Source organism: Athene noctua, unplaced genomic scaffold (genome assembly GCF_965140245.1).
Source record: "Athene noctua unplaced genomic scaffold, bAthNoc1.hap1.1 HAP1_HAP1_scaffold_193, whole genome shotgun sequence".
Classification (NCBI taxonomy): Eukaryota; Metazoa; Chordata; class Aves; order Strigiformes; family Strigidae; genus Athene; species Athene noctua.
The window spans coordinates 191,136-197,731 of record NW_027437663.1 but is presented as its reverse complement, the minus strand read 5'-3'; positions in this window follow the sequence as shown (position 1 = coordinate 197,731).

The window sequence follows — 6,596 nt, the reverse complement described above, 5'->3', positions numbered from 1 at the left end:
CGCGCTCTGAATCGCCTCCTCTGACAGGAGCGGTAACCTGAATTACCCGCAGCGTATTAAAATTCCCCACGTCAAGTGATCATTTGATGCGTGTTTGTGGGAGAACTGGAGGGGAAACAAACGCAGGCGGTGGGAAAGGGCAGGATGAGAGCGGCTGCTGAAGGACAGGGAGGGACTTGAACCCTGTGAGGCTGGGCAGGGAATCTGTGACTTGTCCACGGAAGTAGGAGCCAGGCAGAGAGCGCAGGTTCATATTTAATTTTGATGTCCTACTCCTGTCACGCGGGGCCAGGAGAACCCAAGGAGAGGTGTTGTGGTAGAGATGGACACAACAATGTTTTTGCAGCAGAATAGCCTCCTTTACGGCTCCTCTCATATCTTATCTACTTTATCCTTTTATCCACACATCATTCTCATTGGTTACACGGATATTAGACTATTATTTTATTGCTACTTTTCTGGAAATTCCACACTGCTCAGGTATCTGATAACCACAGTATTTTTCTTCAGCTTATCATTTCCATTCTCAGGCTGGCTGACAGAGCGCTCCTCCGGGACTTGTCCAGCTGCTCGGGGGTACACAACAAGCTGGTCAGGGTCAAACAGTTCTCTCTGTGTCAGGCATTTGGCGGAGGCGCTGCCTCCCCCGACAGTTATGTGCCAGGGTCCCAGGCCAAAGCGTGCAGGCGGGGTGTCTGCCATCTCCCAGGGCTGGTGAATGCCTTGCAGCCAGGAGTGGTTGAAAATGTCCTCCAGGGATGGTCTGTCTGAAGGTTGCAAGGACAAGCACCACCTGATAAGATGCTCGCACTCTGGGGAGAGAAACCAGACACCGCCGGTCAGAGAAGGCTCCTGTCCACCTTCCCCCACCGTCCGCAGTGCCCGGGCCGTGCTGGCTGTGCTCAGAGCTACCCCCAAACCTCCCAGTCCAGGAGCTGTTTTGGAGGAGAGCGGGATGGCAGGACACGTGCCACCTCCCCCCGGTAACCGCGGGAGATCACCCTCCTCCCGTGCCACCTCCCCCAGCTGACCCCGGGACATCACCCTCCTCCACAGCCCTAAGAGCGGGGATGCTCCTGCGCCCGGGGCCGTCTCCCACACCCGCTGCCCGCCACGACGCCGGGTACCCACCGAGGGAGATCGGCTGGGGGAAGAAGAGCTGGCCCCTGACGATGTCCTCATCCTGCTTGAAGGGGACGTCCCCGCAGACCAAGTCGAAGAGCAGGATGCCCAGGGACCAGACTGTTGCTGACCAGCCGTGGTAGTAGTGGAAGCGGACCCACTCCGGCGGGCTGTACTCTCGTGTTCCTGCAGGAGACAGGCGGAGCTCGTCAGGTGGATGGTGCCCAATCCCAGATCCTCACCCGAGCGTCCCTGGGGACACGGGGGCTGCACCGGTGGCGGAGGGGACAACGCACGGTGTGACCCGCCACCCCCTCGCCAACATGGGACTCTTGCTTACAAACTTTGGGTTGTAAAGAAAGCCACCGGTGAGAGAAGAGGGCAGCACGGGCCCGGCTGTTACGTGCAAAAAAACCCCTTGCCAAAGAAAAAAAATCTAAAAAGCCAAGGCAAACAAGGGGAGCGGAGCAGCCCAAGCCCTTCCACGCCTGCAAACCAAACTGGCCAGTATACGGGTTTTGCAGGCCCCCCCGCACCCACACCCTCTGCAACCCCACCGGTGTTTGTTTTTGTCAGGCTGGCTCCCCCCTCCCCAGCCCCGGGCAGGGTGGGTGGCAGCGGCTGGGAGCCGGCTCCCATTTCACAACATCCACCCCGCGCCAAAAAGCAACTTGGCAGCCGGATGAGTAATTAATTCCCCCACGCCCCCTCCCAAGGGGGAACCGGTGCCCGGCCAGGCTGGGCCGTGCAGTGCCGGGAGCAGCCCCCCGGGTGTGGGCTCACCTGCAAATTCGGTGTAGGCCGCGTCCTGGAGGAAGGTGCCACAGCCGAAGTCGATGAGCTTCAGCTCATCGGTGGCGAGGTCGATGATGATATTTTCCGTCTTGATGTCCCGGTGCAGGACACCGCAGGCGTTGCAGTGCCGCACGGCCTCCAGCACCTGCCGGAACAGCCCCCGCGCCACCTCCTCCGACAAGGATCCCCTCTCGAGCGTGAAATCGAAGAGATCCTGCACGAGCTCGGGACGCTCCATCACCAGGACGAAGCTGTCCGGCAGCTCGAACCAGTCGAGCAGGTGGCTGATGCCACGGAAGCCGGAGGAGCCCACGGCGTTCAGCAGCACGATCTCCATCGGTACTCGAGTGCCGCTGGGCTGCGGGGGGACGCGATGCCGTCAGAGGGACGGGGCAAGGGGCCGGTAGCCCCCGCCTGGGGTGCCCCAGTGCCCCCACCCGACCCCACCGGTGCCTGGGGGTCCCCCCTGCCAAGGGGGTGCTCCTGTGCCCCCCTCCCACCCCGCCCCGGTACTGGACAGCCCATTCCCCCGGGATGCTCCGTGTCCCCCAGTGACTCCCCGCCCGCTCCCACCGTGGTGTCCCGGTTTCCACCCTCTTGGGCCTCCCCTTATCCCCCCGCCCGTGACGCCCCGGTTTCTCCCGGCAGCCCCGGTCACTCACCAGCTCACCCCACGCTGTGACGCGTTCCCGGGACACGTGTTTGATGGCCACCTGCAAGACAAGGGGAGCGGCGGGATGAGCCTCCTCCTCCTGATCCTCCTCCCCCCGCCCCGCCGCCGTCCCGCCACTTACCGGGCTGCCATCGGAGAGGCGGGTGCCCGAGTACACGGAGCCGTAGCCGCCGCTCCCCAGTAGCGGCCCCTGCCGGTACAGCTCCTCCAGCCGCCCATTCTCCGTCCCTGTGGGCCAGACCGGGCCGTCACCGCTCGGCCCCGGCCGCCCAACCGCCCCCCCGCTCAACCGGCCCGGCCCGCTCTGACCGGGCGCTGCTGTGGCCGCGCGTCGCTCCCCGCCGCTCCCGGAACGGAGATGGGCCGCCGAGGTGATCTCCGGCACCGGCACCGCGGCCCCCTCGCTCCATTCCGGGGCCGGGCTTGGCAGCTCCCGACCCGGACCAGTGACCGGGGACTCAGTGCCGGCGCTCAGGCTGCCGAGCGGCTCCAGGCGGGCGGGGGAGCCTGAGGAGAAGGAGATGGACACGGGGGAGGCAGGGACGGAGGGGGCGGCCTCGATGCTGCGGCTCCCGGTCGGCCCCGGGGAAAGCGGGGGCCGGGCCATGGCCGGGCAGAACTGGGTGGTGGCGCCGCTGCACCGGGACGTCCAGCGGTTCCAACGCCAACATGGGCGGCGGATCCTGGCACGGCGGGAAGGGGAAGGGGCCGGAGGCGCCCGGCAGGGTTTGGGGGCGAGAAACGCCGGGACAGGCAGACAGCTGCTGATGCAGCCCATTGCTCATCCGCTGCGTGACTGCCCAGCCGCAGGCTCACTGCCCAGGGAGCCCCAGCACATTCCGTGGTTGCCACGGCCCCATTGCCCAGGGAGCCCCGGCACGTTCCATGGTTGCCACGGCACGTTCCGTGGTTGCCACGGCCCCATTGCCCAGGGAGCCCCAGCACGTTCCATGGTTGCCACGGCACGTTCCGAGGTTGCCACGGCCCCTTTGCCTAGGGAGCCCCGGCATGTTCCGCGGTTGCCACGGCTCACAGGATGCAAACGGGGCGGGGCGGGGGCGCAGGGATGGGGTGCATTCCGGCCCGGCCCTGCCACCAGCACCGCCCAGCTGGCCGCCACAGAGCTCCTCTTCCTTCCGCATCTGCACCAAAGGCCCCATGGTTTATTGCCTTGTTGTTCCCTTCATTGTGCTTTCCCTGCCATCTCACAACTTCCCGGTGGAGCCCGTCCCGCCCTCCCGCCCCACCGTTACTTCATCACTGGCAAACCGCTGCCAGAACTCTTCCCTCTTCTAGTAAAAGTGGCAACTCCAGCTGGGGACTCTTGACTAATAACCCTTTTAAAATTTTTTTTCCCCTCCTCTTTTTTTCCCCTCAGAAGTCACTGAGATGCTTCCCCAAGTTCCAGAGATAAGATAAATAATTTCCTGGATGGGGTCTCTGATTACCAGAGAGGAGGGTGCTCAGAGCCACCCCGGCACAGAGAAGACCGGCACGTGGGGGCCAGAAAGAGGCCAGGAAAAATCGATGTGACACGCAGAGATCTCTGGGGCACGTGCGCACACACACACTGCCTGCAGACACACGCCGGGTACAAAGAGAAGGTGCGATGCCCACCCGGAGCGTGCGCACACCCGCGCTGCAAGAGACACGCTGGAACACAGAGCGCAAGGCGCAGTGTGCACACACACCCCGAGTGTGCGCACACACACACACACACACGCGCTGCAGCACGAGGAATGCACCCTCCCACCCCCCGCACGCACCCACCCCGCGTGCACCCGCCCCTGCGCCCACCCGCGAGCTCCCAGCGAGCTCCCAGCGATGCGCGCGCTCGCAGAACGCCCCTCCCACGGGGGCACACGCAAACTCTGCCCTCCTCTCCCCGCTGCAGCTTTTCCAGCTCTTTCTGGGGCTTCCTCCCCCGGCTTCTTAAACACCTTCTGACAGCGGCGCTGCCACCAGCGCTGACGGGCTCAGCCTTGGCCGGCAGCGGGGCCGCCTTGGGGCCGGGGAAGCTTCCAGCAGGTTCTCGCAGGAGCCGCCCCTGTAGCCCCGCACCCCCCCCAACCCGACCCCGACCCAAACTGCATTTCCCCTATCGCCCCGCTGTTAAGGGATGCTGCTGCTAAAATAGAGGGTTCTTTGAATACAGAATATTTAATAGGTTATAGAAAAACATCTCAAGAAGCAAACGTGCTGAATTTATAAACTACTTCTTCTCTAAGCAGAACATATCTCCTGTCCACGGAAAATAACTGACTAGCTAACTAAATGGTAAAAATATAGACATAATTCACATTTCTTCCTTTAAAAGTAAAAAAATCCGTAGTGTTACATTTCTTCTCTATAGGAAACTCCCGCACCAGAGGCTGCTGATGGGTCCTTTAAAGACACAGCAAGCAGTTCTTGTGGTGGTATTTTTTTCTCCCCCAAGTGTTTCTGTGTCGTCTGAGAATGAAGCTGGTCAGTGTCAATGCAGATGTCTCTGTCTCTGGAAAAATCTTGTCCCTTGGCAGTGCCAGCAGTATGGGGGGAGTGTCCCAAAGTCTGTGTGGGCTCTGAAGGGTGTCTGGCCCTTGGACGAGAGATGCCGGACTGCTCCAGTAAGACGGGGAACCGTGGGGCAGGGGCTGAGGCCCGGACAGGTACCGGATCTCAGGGGGTGTCTTCGTGTGCGCGCGTGGGAGCGGAAGGGCAGAGCCTGCCTGGGAAAGGGAGAGCCCCTGGCCCGGGCTGTCTGACCTGGCGTGGAGCCCTCGTGCCTCTTCCGTCCCCTGCTCCCGGCACGCACATTGTGCCACTCGTCCCCCTGAGCTCCGAGCGAGCGTCGGGGACAACCTCTGGGCTGCAGGGAGGTGCCTGGAGGGAAGGGCCGCCCCGAGGTGCCCCAGGCCGGCAGAGGAGGCTGCAGCAAGCCTTTGGCTCCAGGTGGCATCCCCAGCCCTGCCCAGGGCTCACAGACACCCCCCCGCGGAGGCCGCGTCGTCTCCTCTGCAAAGGCCGAGAACCGGGGGCTGCTGGTCCCCAAGCGCAGCGAAGGCCGGGGGCTGCTGCCAGGGCCCTGTGGTCCCCGCTGGAGCCCCCGGCCAGCGGCACCTCCTCCAGCTCCGCGGGGGCCATCGGCCCCAGCGCGAGCTTCCCCTGCCCTTCTGGGCGGGGCCGGCGGGAAGCGCCGCCGCGGCCGTGGCTCCGTCTCCCCGAGGCGGCTGCCGGCCGCTTGCTCCGCTCGCCGCGTCTCGGTGTCGGCGCTGCGGCGCTCGGCGCTGCCGGAGGGTCCGGCGGGGCCAGCGGGGCCGGGTGCGGCCGCTCGGTCCCGGGACGCCGGTTCCTCCGGGCGGGGGATTCCCGCGGGCTCTGTGCATGGACCCGGGGCGGGCGGCCGGGAACATGCCGGGGGGGGATCTGCGGAGGGTGTGCGCGTGTTGGTGGGAGAGAGAAAGTGGGCGAGGGGCGGATCAAAAGTGCAAAGGACAGTTAAAAAAATGAGAGTGAAATGGGGGCTTCTGGGCGCCAAGGCCGCGTGGAAATTGCACTTTGGGCAAGAGTGAGGTTGAGCAAAGGATTCGTTTCCTCGCTCCTTCCCGGTCTAACCGGGACGGTGGGTGTTTTCGGGGGGTTTGGAAAGCTGGAGGTGAGCTGTCTCGAGGGAACGCCGCTGTCAGACTCCCGGCGGTACCGGGCGTTCCCCTCCAGACCCCATCTGCCGAGGTTCCCGGAGATCTGGGTTAGAGTCTGGCCTGGGGTGGCTGTTACTGTAAAACACTTTAATCAAGGGAAGAGTGTAACGGGTGAGAAACCAGAATTAATGCCCTGGCTGCTGCTGGGTGTAAAGAGGAAGGAAACGTAGAGAAGTGTCAGGATTCTTTTTGGTGCAGGAGGAACCCCGGGCAGTGGTGCCAGGATCTGTGTGATCGTGTGTTTCGGGGATACACCCACGGTGAAGCGATGCTCCAGACCCTGGGTTTCTGCTCTTGGTAATGTTACTGATTTTATTATTAACGGA